The sequence below is a fragment of the Tenrec ecaudatus genome, chromosome 2 (genome assembly GCF_050624435.1).
Source record: "Tenrec ecaudatus isolate mTenEca1 chromosome 2, mTenEca1.hap1, whole genome shotgun sequence".
Classification (NCBI taxonomy): domain Eukaryota; kingdom Metazoa; phylum Chordata; class Mammalia; order Afrosoricida; family Tenrecidae; genus Tenrec; species Tenrec ecaudatus.
The window spans coordinates 197,434,033-197,450,703 of NC_134531.1; positions in this window are offsets into that span (position 1 = coordinate 197,434,033).

Genomic DNA, 16,671 nt, shown 5'->3' on the forward strand with positions numbered 1-16,671 from the left:
TTTAAAAACATGTGTTTTATTACACCAAAGCTTTTTTTTAAAAAGTAGTAATACCACTAACAAAGTAAAGATGAATAAGTACATTACAGGGTTTAATATTAAAGTAGCAGATGAATATTGGGCCTCAACTCAAGTATTCCATCAATGTAAAATAGTTTGTTCTATTAAACTGGCATTACATGATGCTTGCCTTCCTGACACGATCACTGAAGACAAAATAAATGCATAAGCAAATGTGGTGAAGAAAGCTGATGGGAGTCCAGCTATCAAAAGATAAAGCATCTAGGGTCTTAAAAACTTGAAGGTAAAAAAGCTGCTGTATAGCTCAGAAGCAACAAAGCCCACATGGAAGGAGCACACCAGCTCGTGAGATGACAAGGTGCTGAAGGGATCAGGTATCAGGCATCAAAGAAGAAAAAAGCATATTGTGTGCTCATCTTCCTGATACGATCACTGAGGACAAATGGGTGCATAAGCAAATGTGGTGAAGAAAGCATCTGGGGTCTAAAGGGCTTGAAGCTAAATAAGTGGCCATCTAGCTCAGAAGTAACAAAGCCTACTGAAGAAGCACACCAGTCTGTGTGATTATGAGATGTTAAAGGGATCAGGTATCAGGCATGAAAGAACAAAAAATCATATCATTGTGGGAGCGGGAGTGTGGGGTGGGGACCCAAAGCCCAAATGTAGGCAACTGGACTTCCCCTTACTGAAGGGTCACAGTGAGGAAACAGGCCAGTCAGGGGGCAGTGTAGCAACGAGGAAACATGCAACTTTCCTCTAGTTTCTAAATGCTTCCTCCCCCGCCTTCAACCCTACTATGATGATACAAATTCTACCTTACAAATCTGGCTAGACCAGAGGATGTACACTGGTACAGATAGGAACTGGAAACACTGGGAATCCAGGACAGATGATCCATTTAGGACCAGGGGTGAGAGTGGCGATACCAGGAGGGTGGAGGGAGGTTGCGGTGGAAAGGGGGAACAGATTACAAGGATCTACATATAACCTCCTCCCTAGGGGATGGACAACAGAAGAGTCAGTGAAGGGAGACATCGGACAGTGTAAGATATGACAAAATAATAATTTATAAACTATCAAGGGTTCATGAGGGAGGGGGGAGCAGTGAGGGAGGGGGGAAATGACAAGCTGATGCCAAGGGTTTAAGAGGAGAGCAAATGTTTTCAAAATGATGAGGGAAATGAATGTACAAATGTGCTTTACACAAATGATGTATGTATGGATTGTGATAAGAGTTGTATGAGCCCCCAATAAAATGATTAAAAACAAAAAGAACATTATATTGTATTTCAGTATTTGACATAGACTAGGTTTTCTAAAGAAATAGTACTGTAAAAATCATATATTTTTAAGAAGAGTTTTATGTCAAAAAATTTGTATATCAAGGAAGTAGCCGAGTCTAGTCCCAGTCAATTACACAGGTCAGATGCTAACTGGAACCCCCCAGACTCTTGCAGCCGTCAGCCAAAGAAAGAAGAACATGAAATGGAAAGCCTGGTTGGTGCATAGTCCAGTGGATCCAAGGTTTCCAGAAAGAAAACGAGGCACCAACAGCCCCAAGCATCCCCAGGTTACATGGGTTATCAGTCTTAGAAACTAGATGCAGGTTACCAGCAAGGAAGAGGATTTAAAAGGGCAATGGAAAGAGCAGTCTCCACAGCGTCTCTTATAAATAGGCCACAGCCCCCAGGAGACATCATTAGTCTGTTTCCTAGTTGACTAGTGTGACGCCACCCATACAAGTGCACCAGGGTGACACAAAACCAAACTATCATGAATAGAAACATTTTTTGTTTATATAAAAAATAGTGATTTCTTTTTTTGGTAGATACAAAAAGAAAATAGTGATTTGCAGTGTTGACTTCACGTTTGTAAAAATTTAAGTGCCAACTTCCTCTAACTCCATAGAAAGCGATGAACAACTAACATTGTTGCTACCTGCTGTCCAGTACGTTCCAACTCACAGAGACCCTATGGGCTTATCTGTTGCTATGTTTCAGCCCACCATTGCAGCCACTGTATAAACCCATTGAACATAAAGATGAAAAATAATACTTTGGAGAAAAGATAACATGTAAAATCTAGGATCAAAGTAGGTCTTTTGTTTTGTTTGGTTTTTCATAGTTTTATTAGGGGCTCATACAACTCTTATCACAATCCAAACATACATCAATTGTGTAAAGCACATCTGTACATTCATTGCCCTCATCATTCTCAAAACATTTGCTCTCCACTTAAGCCCTTGGTATCAGCTCCTCATTTTTCCCCTCCCTCCCCACTCCCACCTCCCTCATGAGCCCTTGATAATTTACAAATTATTATTTTGTCATATATTGCCCTGTAGGACATCTCCTTTCACCCACTTTTCTGTTGTCTGTGCCCCAGAGAGAGGTCTCATGCAGATCCTTGTAATCGGTTCCCTCTTTCCAACCCACTCTCCCTCTACCCTTCCAGTATCGCCACTCACACTCTTGGTCCTGAAGGGATCATCCGCCCCGGATTCCCTGTGTTTCCAGTTCCTATCTTTACCAGTGTACATCCTCTGGTCTAGCCAGACTTGCAAGGTAGAATTGGGCTCATGATAGTGTGGGGTGGGGGAGGAAGCATTTAGGAACTAGAGGAAAGTTGCATTTTTCATCGTTGCTACAGTGCACCCTGACTGACTCATCTCCCCTCTGAGACCCCTCTGCCAGGGGATCTCCAGTGGCCTACAAATGGGTTTTGGGTCTCCACTCCGCACCAACCCCCATCATTCACGATGGTAAAATTTTTTTGGTCTGATGATGCTTGATACCTGATCCTTTTGACACCTCGTGATCGCACAGGCTGGTGTGCTTCTTTCATGTGGGTTTTTTTTGCTTCTGAGCTAGATGGCCACTTGTTTACCTTCAATCCTTTAAGACCCCAGATGCTATATCTTTTGATAGCTGGGCACCATCAGCTTTCTTTGCCACATTTTCTTATTCACCCACTTTGTCTTGTTTGTTGTTGTTTTGTTGTATACTGTTACTTGGTTTTGCTTTGTCCTGTTTTTGTGCATGTTATTTTCTCCACAGATTTGTCTAAATAAGATAGGCTGGATGAACAATCTGGAGGAGAAAACAACAGGACTGACAGTTATGGGAGGTCTTGGGGGGGGGGGAGAAAGTGATGTTAACAAACCCAGGGCCAAGGGAACAACAAGTGATCCAAATTGTGGAGGGTGTGGGAGGCCTGGTAGGGCATGATCAAGGGTAATGTAACCAAGGGGAATTGCTGTAACCCCGGTGGGACTGAGCATGATAGTGGGACAGGAGGAAAGTCAAGGGAAATAGAGGAAAGGGCTGGGAGGCAGAGGGCATTTATGGAGGACTAGATGCAATGTACATATGCAAATAGAGGAATGTACATATGCAAATATATTTATAAATGAGGATGGGGAAATAGATCTATGTGACTATATTTATAGGTTTAGTATTAAGGTAGCAGATGGACATTGGCCCTCCACTCACGTACTCCCTCAATGCAAGAATAATTTCTTCTACTAAATTGGCATTCTATGATGCTCGCTCTCCCGACACAACAACTGAAGACAAAGCAGGTGAATAAGCAAATGTGGTGAAGAAAGCTGATGATGCCCAGCTGTCAAAAGATATCGCATCTGGGGTCCTAAAAGCTTGAAGATAAACAAGCAGCCATCTAACTCAGAGGCAGCAGGGCCCACATGGAAGAAGCACACCCGCCTGTGCAATCACGAGGTGTCAGAGGTATCAGGTATAACACATCATAAAAAAAAAATCTTAACATAGTGAATGAAGGGGGAAGTGCAGAGTGGAGACCCAAAGCCCATTTGTCAGTCACTGGAGATGCCCTTGCAGAGGGATCTAGGGGAGGAGACAAGCCAGCTAATGTGAGATGTAGCACCGATGAAAAATACAACTTTCCTCTAGTTCCTAAATACTTCCCCTCAACCCACCCCGCCACCCCCACTATCATGATCCGAATTCTACCTTGCAAGTCTGGCTAGTCCAGAGAATGTACACTGGCACAGATAGGAACAGGAAACACAGGGAATCCAGGGCGGGTGATCCCTTCGTGACCAGGAGTGTGAGTGGCGATACTGGAAGGGTAGAGGGAGAGTGGGTTGGAAAGAGGGAACCGATTACAAGGATCTGCATGTGACCTCCTCTCTGGGGGACGGACAACAGAAAAGTGGGTGGAGGGAGACGTTTGACAGGGCAATATATGACAAAATAATAATTTGTAAATTATCAAGGGCTCATGAGGGAGGTGGGAGTGGGGAGGGAGGGGAAAATGAGGAGCTGATGCCAAGGGCTTAAGTGGAGAGCAAATGCTTTGAAAATGATGAAGGCAATGAATGTACAGATATCCTTTACACAATTGATGTATGTTTGGATTGTGATAAGAGTTGTATGAGCCCCTAATCAAATGATTTTTTTAATCCTGTAAGGTAAGCATCTTAATAAGGATGTAAGCCAAGATTTCTGTTTTGTAAAAATCAATTCATGATGCTAATTCTATAACAATCTATCAATAGAATTTGTGTGGCTCAATCATATGGTAAACAGATCATTGACTAGCAGAAGGAAAGCTGGTATTTAGCTAGGTGGCCCGGTGAAGTTGTGTGTACTTTTGTGAGTCAACTCTCAGGTATACCTCACAATGTGTACCCTTCTTCCAGGTGTCGTAATGAAATAAAACACTAAGAAGTGTTTTTAAAGCAAGTAAAAGACCATAGGATAGATTGTAGTAAGTAGTGTCTATGAGTAGCAAAGTTATTTTAGTAGAAAGCCCCTTATTTGGTAGACCCTTCAAGCATTAGTTCTGGAATCTGAAAGCCTAGATTTTAGCCCAGAGCTGATGCATGTAGTTAACTCATCTTCATCGAAGATGGCTATTTTTCAGATTCCATCCAGATCTTGGAGAAAAAAAATGTGGAATGTGGATCCTTCCATCTTATAGCTTAGTGAATACACCATGTTTATACATATAATCACACATACAATGATAAAATTTCAATTTCAACACATGCTATCATGAGTAGATTCTGGAATGTAAAGTTGTAATAACATAGACTAACCAACCCATGGATACCAAAAACTTGTCTAGGAACGCCGTTCTTGCACTAGGGATGAAACATAGTTGATAAGCCAAGTAAGGTGGCATTTAAATCGCTGAGGCTTTGATTTCTTCTTTGTAAAGCTGGACAATTTTCAAAGTTCTTCCCATTCCTTAGGTCTTGGATTCTAACTGGTTGGGTGATTTTGGATCAGGGACATGCAAATCACTGACCTCCTGCAAAATCAATTTTAAAACAGGCAAGAATACGATGCTGTTGACCAATTTTGTCTTTAAAATAATTACACTTTCATTCTTAAAGTTATCATTACATCCACAATCAGGATACCTCCTTGAATCATTAAGCTTCCGGTGACATGTGGCAGATGCTCCCTAGTATGGGACCGCTTGCTGGAAAGGTGATCAATTTAGTATGCACACATATAAAAAATGGATTGAATAAATAAATGTCTCTTTCTGACAGTGCCACCAACTAGGATCTAAGTAGCCACTAAGAGTTCATCGCCCCGAATAGTTGTGCAAAAGAACGAACTTAAGTTTTCATGTTATTTTGGTGAGCAAACTTAAATCAAATACCTGGATAGAAGCAGTAGATTGGAACCACACACGGATTATAAAAGTAATTATAAAATTACAGCCTACTATTTACTGTGCTTATGAAGGGATGAAAAAGAAAAAAATAGGTTCTTTTAATACTCCCTATCAAGAGCAACAGGATCAAGAATATTATTAATGTTGACATACACATTCACTCATATTTCAAAAAGAAGAGAGCATCCTAACAATTTAGAAATCATATTTTCAACAAGATCATAAAGAGGTAAGTGTCACAGGTTGTCAAGGAGAAACTAGAGTAGTTCCCTGTGTCCCTGAGTGGTGAGAACAGTTAAATGCTCAATTACTAACCAAAAATTAGCAGTTCAAGTCCAACTGAAAGTGTCTCCTAAGTTTCTGAATGGTTATAGTTATGAAAACCCTATGGGACAGTTCTACTTTGCACACCTGGGGTAACAATTAGTCAAAAATGACTCAGAGTCAACTGACAACACGGAGTTTGTTAGGAAAGCAGTCAACTGCTAACTGTAAGGTCAGTGGTTGAAAGCAGGAGAAAGGGGTGGTAATCAGCCTCTATAACCTTGCCAGCCGTGTGGGGAGTTCTACCTGCGCTACAGGGCCACCAGCAGTTGCAATCGACTTGATGGCAATGCATTGGGTTTTTGATTCAATGCACCTAAGTTTATAATTTCATAATCAAATAAAAAGAGCATATACTTTTTTGTTTAATAGATTTTTTTATGCGGGAAACTAATTTTATAAGTGCTACAATGTTAATCTTAGCTTGTATTAAATTTAAATAAGTATGTTTAAAATAAAATACTGAAGTTAATTTGCTCTTCTTTTAGGATTTTAGAAATGTAAACATAATTTGCTTGTAATGGCCCTTTATTGTACTGCTCTTGTCAGGTTTTTTGAACAATGTTATGTCAGTCTTCTAGGACTAGATTGTTGTGTTTCTCTTGGTTATATAAGGCAAATGATTGTGCCGATAGGAAAAGGGTTGCCAGGAGGCACTGCCATGTAAACACCGGACTACTAACCACAAGAATGGCGGTTCAAATTCACCAGTTATTCCTTATGAAAAAGATACACTCTCTACCCTGTAAATATTTATAGTCTTGGAAACCCTATAGGGTCACTATGAGTCAGAATCCAGAAACCAATGGCAATGGTTTTACACATTTATCATGTAAGAAAACAGCATATACAGCTAAGAAAGTGTAAGGGGGGAGGGGGAAAATGAGCTTTAAAGTGTTCCCATCCCCCTGCCATAAAACATAACTTTCTAACAAGTGCTTAAAAATAGCACTCCTAGGCTATAGCAAAAACTAAATAAATCTTGGAGGGGGGAGGGAAAAAGAGAGAGTATGAATTTTCAAAAGAAATTTTACAAAGTCATGTAGGAAGGAAATATTCTCCCTATTGATAATTCATCAGTTACTAAAATAACCCTGAATGTATATAATATGAAGCTTAATTGAACCTAATGCCACTTTTCCCTTTAAACTATGATGCTCTGACCTAGAAATTTTTAATAAAGCAGGAACATTTTAAAATTGGGGAAAAATCATTCCACAAATTTAATTCATATTTCAAATACAGTTTATAATAGTTGATCAGGAAATAAATATAAACTTTTCTTAAAATATTTAATTTAAAAGATAAAAATAATTTGCATAAAATGAAAATTGCATCATTTTCTAAAACAGTGAAAAACTAAAAGAAAAGGAATGGGGAATTATAGATTATTAGCCTAATTGAATATTTTTCAGTAATAAAAATTTTAATAAGAGAAATTAGTTGTATTATGATGACCTCTTTCATAAAGAAAAGTAAATCAAATGCATTGTACTATGATCTCTCTGGCTTTATAAAGTAAAATTGATGGGTAAGGGTTGGTAATGAATACAGGAAAAATATTAAGATTTCATTCAAAGGATAATTTCTAATATGTGTCACTGTTTTCATAAAACTGTTCTTAAACAAAATTTATTATTAAACAACTCCATCTGTATGGTTATTTCTACAAATCTCTTTCCTTTCTTCTGTCAGCAGAGGGAGACATGGGTAAAGGGAATGCGACAGAATTCACAGATTTCACCCTCCAAGGCTTCTTCCTGGAGGTGAGACAGGTCACAGCCATAGTCTCCATCCTCCTCCTCACCTTCACAGCTGCGTTCACCAGAAGCACGTGTCTGAGCCTTCTCACCTGGGTGGATTCCAGGCTTCACACTCCTATGTACTTCCTGCTCACTCAGTACTCCTTAATGGGTTTGACTTTGACCTCAAGCATTGTCCCCAAAATGGCAGTCAACTTCTTCTCCAGATGGCGGGGGATCTCATTTGGGGCCTGTGGAACCCAGACTTTCTTTTCCCTGACCATGGCCAATGCTGAATGCATCCTCATAACGCTCATGGGCTTTGATCGCTACGTGGCCATCTGTAATCCCCTGCAGTGCCCAGTCATCATCAGTCGTAGAGTTTGTATGCAGATGGCTGCCATGTATTGGGCTGGAGGGGCACTTACTTCCCTGGGCCATACTGTGTTCACAAAGCATTTCCAAGTTTGCAGCCCCAGAGAGATCCCCATTTTTTCTGTGAAGTCATGGCTGTCCTTAGAATTGTCTGTGAGGACATCTCAGCCTAGGAAAAGGCAGTGGTGGGGACAAGTACCCTGGTTCCGCTGCATCCCTTGTCACTCATTTTGTCATCTTATGCTGTCATCTTCCTTGCTGTTCTGCGAATGAACTCCCCAGAGGGCAGGAGCAAACCTCTGGCAACCTGCTCTTCTCACCTCTGTGTGGTGGGTCTCTATTTAGGTCCAGGCAGGTGCATTTCATGAGACCCGGGGCTGCCAACACTCCAAAGCTGAACCAGGGTCTCTTTCTGTTTGGAATGGTTCTTACTTCTCTGCTGAACCCCCTAGCCCACAGTCTCAGGAACAAGCAAGTTGTACGTGCACTGGAAATGTTAATGGGGAGGTGTCAGACCTCCAGGGAGTGGGTAGTGGTACCGTGCACTACAGACAATGTGTTCTGTTGCATTTGGGGTCACTATGAGTCAGAACTGACTGCAGAGCACCTGTAGAGCAACAATGGTAACAGCAGAAGGAAAAGTTATCAGTTCAGAAATTATATCTGTGAAAGCCAGGGGAAAAAATCCACTACACCCACTGAGTTATGTTTTTCCTAATTTTAAGGTGGAGGGTGTTTAAACCCATTTTTTCTTTCAAGTTTTGATTTTTAGATTGTTTTAGATGAAGGACAGGGACTGTGCCCACCGAACTCCTCTACTAGTCTTACTTAATAGTCATGGATACTTCAATATTTAACAAGCTTCATGCTGGCTGTGAGAGAGCAAAACAGACAGTATCTACACCCCTAATGCCAAGAACATTGCCTGCCACACAGAACTCACTCATTGGCAAAAGGAAAAGATTGAGAAGGAAGTAAATTTACCAGAGTTGCTTTGTGATACATAAAATGTTAATTCCTTTTAATTCTATAAATATGAGGTCTCCAGCCTGTGTTCGTGTTTCTTAAGAATGATTCTCTGATCATTTCATTACAATCACTTGTAATTTTTTGCTAAAAAAAATTACATCCTGGACAAACAAAATCAGGATCCATGGACATGAGGATCGGGAATACAACTGAAATTCATGCCATTATTTTCATCTGTACAAAAGGATGGGAGCCACTGATCTAGTTACTGACCCTGGTACATCTCTAGACCCAGCTTAAAAATAACTTACCCCTTCTAAAGTTTCCTGATGTCTTCATAGTGTAGTGTACAATGAATTAAGATCATTATAAGTACTAATGACACTACCTTAAAATACTAAAGAATAAAGTTTTATTTTTGTTTGAATGGAGTCCCTGGGTAGCACAAATGGTTAAACATTTAGCTATTAACTAAAAGGTTGCTGGTTCGAATACACACAGAAGTACCTTGGAAGACAGATCTGGTAATCTACTTCTGAACAGTCACAATCATGAAAACCCTAAGGAACACCTGGGGACATTATGACTTGAAATCAATACTATATAATTTGAAAATATAAAACACATAGAAATGAGTAAATAGAATTGTAAAATAACAAAAACAAAGACTATATGATTATAAGACAGACTATTTGATACAAAAATATGAAGGAATTACTATATTCACAATGCAGAAGAAAAATGGTAGCAGGGTATATTATTGCTATTTTCAAAATGAAGATAACCAAAACAGACTGCCTTGGGGTTTGGGCTGACTCACAGTGACCCTATAGGACAGGGAGGACCTGCCCTCAGGAGTTTCCGGGACTGTAACTCTTTAGAGAAGAGAAAGGACCCTATCTCTCATGCACAAAGCCTGCTGGTTTAAATTGCTGACCTTGAAGATCACAGCCCAACGCATAACCACAACACCTATCAGGACTCCTAATACACAAACTACTGGAAATTAATTAAAGATGCCTTTAATGACTGTGTAAAATAACAAACATAAGCCCATTTTTCAATTAATAGAAAACATTCAAAGGGCCATAAACATCAACTCTTCCACAGTCTCAAAAGCTGTCAATTGTTATAGAGACACAAGTGCCTAAATTTTGGAAAACATGAAGGTCTATATGAGGGATAGCAAAAAAAAAAAAAGGGAATTTTTTTCACAGCTATGCATTTAAAATTTTGTAAAAACAACCCTATCACCTTTAAAGTACTCTCCATTACTCTTAATACATTTGTCAAATCTGCGATCCCATTCCTGGAAACATTTCTTAGACTCATCTGTTTAGATGACTGACAGACAGCACCTCCATCATTTTTTTCTTCACCTATTCGACCTCATCAAATCGCTATCAGGTGAGTAAGGTGCTTGGGGCAAGAGAGGTATGCTGGGGCTTGGTTTGGTTTTGTTTTTGCCCAAAACTGGCACACTGAGATGGCTTTTTGAGCAGGTGCGTTGTCGTGTTGGCAAAACTAGCCCCCCCCCCCATATGCCACAAATCAGGCCTTTTTTCCTGACACTGTAACACAATATTTTCAGAACCTCTAAATGTAAAGCTTGATTAAAAGTTTGACCTGGTGGAATGAACTCCAAATGCTCTATCCCCTCATGTCAGCAGAGCATTTTTCCGGTTTTGTTTTCTAGTGAGGGGGTGGGGCGTGAATGGGGGTACCCCTCATATATCAAGTTTCAATCATAATACAGTATTAAAAGTGGCTCCTCCTGAATGTCTAAAATAATCAAGTTTAGATCAATATGGTATAAAGTGAGATCCTAAAAACTTATTTTCGCCCCTCACACCCTTGGTCCTGAGGGTATCATCCACCCTGGATTCGATGCTGGGAGAGTGGAGGGTGAGTGGTTTGGAAAGGGGGAACTAATTACAAGGATCCACATGTGACCTCCTCCCTGGGAGAGGGACGGCAGAGAAGGGGGGGAAAGGAGACTCCGGATAGGGCAAGATATGACAAAATAACAGTGTTTAAGTTACCAAGGGCACATGAGGGAGTGGGGAGAGGGGGGGGGGAAAGAGGACCTGATGCAAAGGGCTTAAGTGGAGAGCAAATGCTTTGAGAATGATTGGGGCAGGGAATGTGCTTTACACAATTGATGTATGTATATGTATGGATTGTGATAAGAGTTGTATGAGCCCCTAATAAAATGTAAAAAAAAGAAAATGATTAGGGCAAAGAATGTACAGATGTGCTTTATAAAATTGATGTATGTATATGTATGGATTGCGAAAGAGTTGTATGAGCCCCTAATAAAATGTTTAAAAAGAAAAACCATAAAAAAACTATTTTCAAGCTCCATCAACGAATCACTTTACTGAAGAATGAAACTCCTCCATTCTCTCAAATAATATAGACTATAAAGAGAGGTGTTCAGGAATGTCATGGGAATGTCAGGACTCACTTTGTGGTTTCACAGTATACTGGCTGGTACTCTACAGGAACTATTGCCAACAACATGGTGTTTAGAAAATGACTCTAGAAAAGGAAAGATAATTAATGAGGAACGGTTGTCCTGGCTGAAGAGTTAAAACAATTTGCTCCTTATCTTTTCAGTTAAGTTTGATAATTTTCATAAAGCTATATTTTTACATGGAAGTCTTGGATAACAATATTTTAACATTGTGAAGAAAGCCTAAAAGCCATTTTCATAGCCCTATAGATAAAGCTTCTTAAGAATCCTTTCAGACTGAAAACCAAGGATGTGAATAGTCTAACTCTCTGGCAGAGCACATTGGAAAGTACATTGCTACAGAAGTAGTTAGCTTAAGTTTAACACCGTATCATTTGATCTCCCTTTTGGCTCATTTTAAGAGTGTTTTAGTTTTTAATATTTTCAGTTTTCTTTTCAATTGAAGTTTTCTCTATTTTATTTTGTTATTGTTGTTTTTAATTTTATTTTTGTTTTGTATGTTTCTTGTATATGCAATCTAGGTAGGTAAATCTATAAAGACAGTAGCTACATTAATAGTTCTTAAGGCTAAGGTAGGGGAGGTTTGGAGAGATATGGGGAGTTAATAATAATGAGTAGAAGAAAAAAATGTTTTAAGATTGATTGTGGTGTCTATTTTAGTATGACTGGAATTCATAGTATGATTGAAACCTGATTATAATTAATTACTTTTAGTATGATTCCACTATTGAACTGTATGATATGTGAATTATATGTCAATAAAACTATTAAATATAGATATAAATATACATATCATCATGGATCAGTGATTCAAAACCACCTGTGAAGATTGACAGTCTATGAAACCCTAGGGAGGGTCCCAGTGAGCCAAAATCATCTCAATGGCAATAAGTATTTTTTTGGCTTTTGTTCAGGGGAAGAAACACATTCATCCTCACCTTCAGCTCATGTCCTTATGGGGGAGGATCTGCTCCTAAGATGAAGTATGAGAAGTGAATTAAGAGGAAAGTATTATATTTTTAGAAAATATTTACCTAGTCATTCAGAAGAATCATGATTCCATCCCATTGCCTCATAGTTCCTAGGCTTTGTTTCATTCTCTAAATTTTACTTGTACTTCTCTGCTGTATCAATTGTTCTGGGCACATAAAGGAGCCCTCATGGTGCGACAGCTACGCAGTCAATGGACAGCAAACAGTGGTGGTGGGAACCCGCACTGCAGCTTGGTGGGAGGAAGACCTGGTGAGCTGCGTCCATATGCTATGGGGACAATTGTACTCTATGGGGTTGTGACTAGTAAAAAAAAATTAACTTGACAATACCTCACAACAACTGTGTGCATATTTTTGTTTTAGGACAGTTGAAATCTCTTCCTTAAATAGATATATATATGCATATAGATTAATAAATATAAGCAGGAATTTCTGTCACCAAACAAATTATGTTTTGAGATGCAAATTAGAGCTCTATTAGATTAGTATACAGGAAAATTAGCTGATCTGAAAAGTAATACAAAGTAATCCTAACTTAAGAAAACTAGAAACTCAGGTACTGCAAATGGGAAGGAGCATTGAAGGCAGATGGCTATAGGGGAAAGATTGGGAATAAGAGGTAATTTGATGACAATCTCCTAATTTTCACATGTTTCTCTGACTCTGGAGACAAATTATGTGAGCATGTTCTGAAAAATTAGTATATTGAAATTATAGTTTAACTTGCACATCCACAGCCAAAGAGATACAAATTTCTCTAGAAAAGATCTTGAAAACTCAGATTCCTACAAGATATGAGTGACTGACTTAGGTCTCACTTCTTGCAGTAATTGCTGAGTGTGCCTCATTAGCTAGGGGCTTGAGTAAGAAGACCTGTGGTGGGTGAAAGGTGGTTTTCTGATTACTTAAATGCCTTCTTCATGAGCTGTGATCAGGCACCAACATTCCAGTTCTTGCCTCTGCTGGACCAAAAGCTGAACTCTCTTCAACTGTGCTTCAACGAAAGCACTGTTTCTTCCCATTGGTTTAGAAATCTAAATTTTTAATGAACTTGACAGGAAAAACCATTGTTCATTCACTCATCCAGGAAATAATTTTGAAGCCTACTATTTGGCAAGCACTGGTCTAAGCACTAGAAATAAAGCATTTTAAACAATAAAATCAACAATGTCACCAATATTACATTGTAGTTTACAAATACATATAATAAAAAAGTATTCAATATGTCTCAAGAAAGATCTCAGTGCTATTTTATATGTTATGTGCAGAGATAAATTTATCTGATATGACAGTAGGACAGAGACGTTAATGAAATTAATAAGTCAATCTCATAGAGGGCAAGGTTGTTCTTGGGGAAAAACAATACGAGGAAAGATCCTGTTAGAAAGGGATGTGGGCATTCAGACAAGAGTGATGAGGCTGGGTGGCAGTCAAAGAAGGGTACAGTAGGTAGGATCTTGCAGACTGTGACAAGAACTATGTATTTAATTTTCATTCAATGCGAAGCCAATTGAGTAATTTTATAATCTGACTCTGGGGAATTTGGGGAGTCAATTAGAAAGTTATTATAATATTTGAGATGGAAATTTGAGAGGTGGATGTTAATCAGGTGATGTGGTACAATTCTAGGTATATCTCAAAACTAGGTTAGCATTCTGATGGCATAGGCTATAAAAAATTGATAATGATGTGTCAAGGATAGCGCTGAGGTATTGGAAGAATATTAGTCATAGCTGAATTCAGAAATGACTCATGTTCTTTGGCCTCGATTTCACTGGGCAGATCAAGTTACACAGCTGTAATATGACTGTAGGGTCCCAGGGTCAGGAAAGGACCAAGACATTTGATGAGCGCAAGGGTTGTTGCCCCCAGATTCTGTGTTCCTTCATCATTTTTGTGACAATCCAGATCCGCTGCCTACCCTCTTTTGGCCTGCTACCAATGCCTCTCTGGATTGTACCGCCATGATTCTCTGTCTTCTAACTTCCTTTTGGATTGAATCCATAAGAACCGATATGGCTGAGAAAGAGGGGGGAAAGGTTAGCGTATGAATTCTCCTTCCCTCACCAAGCTGTTTGAGGAATGGTTTCAGTCTTCCTCCAAGAAACACAGCTCCTGTGAGCAGATCCTGTCAAATGACCACTGTGCTCTTCATGTTCACCCCACATCACCCCCTTCCCTGGACTTAAATCTCAGATGCAATGTTCAAGGAATGCCAACCATGGATGTTTTCTTCTCCCTTGTTGTTACCCTTTGTCCTGTTCATATTTCTGTACCTCATCCCTTTATAATATTTTGATTAACCTCTGGGTGATTGTCGTCATTGCTGCTGGGTCTCAGACTAAAACCAAATAACCAGGAATGAGTTATAGCATTGCAGGAAGACATAGTCTTTCCCCAATTTTAAATCCCTCAATACAAAAACATAAGCACCAAAGTAAATTATTCAACATACTATTTAAAAACCCAATGGCTCAAGAAAGACATAAGAGAAATCAGAAAACATTTAGATATGGACAAAAAGTGAAAGCACAGCATATGAAAATTTATGGAGGATATATCAATAATTTCTTTACAAAAGACCAGAACAAAGCTTATTCCTATGAATCTGAGGTTTAAAATTTACCAATTCGTCAAAATTTCCAAACCACCCATCAGCACCTGCTTCTCCTCCCCTCACTGCACTTCATAAGTCACTGCACTGTCTTGTAGACTCATGACTATCACAGACATGAAATGTGAAAATGGGAAAGTCTCGAATCCATGGATGGGGGATCAAGCTGGAAACTTCCCATGATGCATGTAGCTGTAAGAGCTAATGAAGCCAAATTGGCAGACCAGATGACATGATGATTACATTAGTCTGGGTACTTTAGAGAAATAAATCCACCGAAACATATGTATAAGAGAGAGTTTTATATAAAGGGTAAGTGCACATCAAGAAAACATCTCAACCCAGTGCTGCCCAAGCCAACATTAACCCATATGTCTAACATTAATCCATAAAGTCCTCCTCCTTCTCACAAAACACACCCTATGATACCGACTGCAGGAGGAAAGCTGAATCAGTGAAATGTAAGCATCTCAGAGCGGGCAGGGATTTCCACACGGCTGCTCCAGCACCGAGGGCTGCATCAGGGTAGGCCCATGTGGCTTGTCCTTGGGGATGTCTGCGCAGCTCACTTGGGACTTACCGGGCCATAAGTAATACAGTGCTTTGTCTCAGGATGTTGGTGTTTCTGAAATGACTATCAGTTAGCTTGAGGACATTCAGCAATAGATATGTTGAATGAAGCAGCTTGCCCTAGAGTCTCCTGTTGTCTGCCAGCCTCCATTAAACTGTGATGGGCTAACTTTTGTCTGTACACTGTTATGTTTTTGCCTTTACCACCTTAGTGCGGGTTTGTTTTCTATTGGGTCTCCCAGGTGTGATGTACTGAAGGGGTGGATGCATAATGATAATAATGGATGCAACGGGGTGTAGGGGATGTAGGGGTGGGGGAGGTAGAGATAGAGAGGGAGAGGTGATTTGGGAATAATTAATGAAGATGGGTGGGCGAGGGAAGAGCAACAGAGTGGGCTGTGATTGCATGAAGTATCTTAAAGGTGATTTGACCATGAGGGAGGGAGAATGCTCTAACACGGATGTGGACATGATTGTACAACTTTCCGTGATAATGACTAGATGACTGAACTATTGAATTATGTGATCTGTAAATTACTTGCGACTAAAACTGCTCGGTGGTGGGAGAAAGTAGGACCAAATCTCAGGCCCGGGAAGAATGGGGCTTGTAGATAGTTTGCTACTCTGTGACAGCCTTGAGTCTCCAAGGAGAATGGAACTCTCTGTTGATTTGGCATATCTTCCTGAAAAGGCTTTGTTGCCTTGTGGTGATGAACTGTCCCCCTTACATTACAGTCATGTGGCTCCTTCCTGTAGCCTCTAGGTGATTATTCACCCCTAAATCACCCCTTAGGGATTAAATTCAGGCCCTGTCACTGACAAATGATGGGTTTCTTCAGAACTTGTCCATCTGTCTGCACAGCCATCTCTGTATCTGTCTACTTGAGAGTCCTCATCTGGATCAGTACTGATTCCATC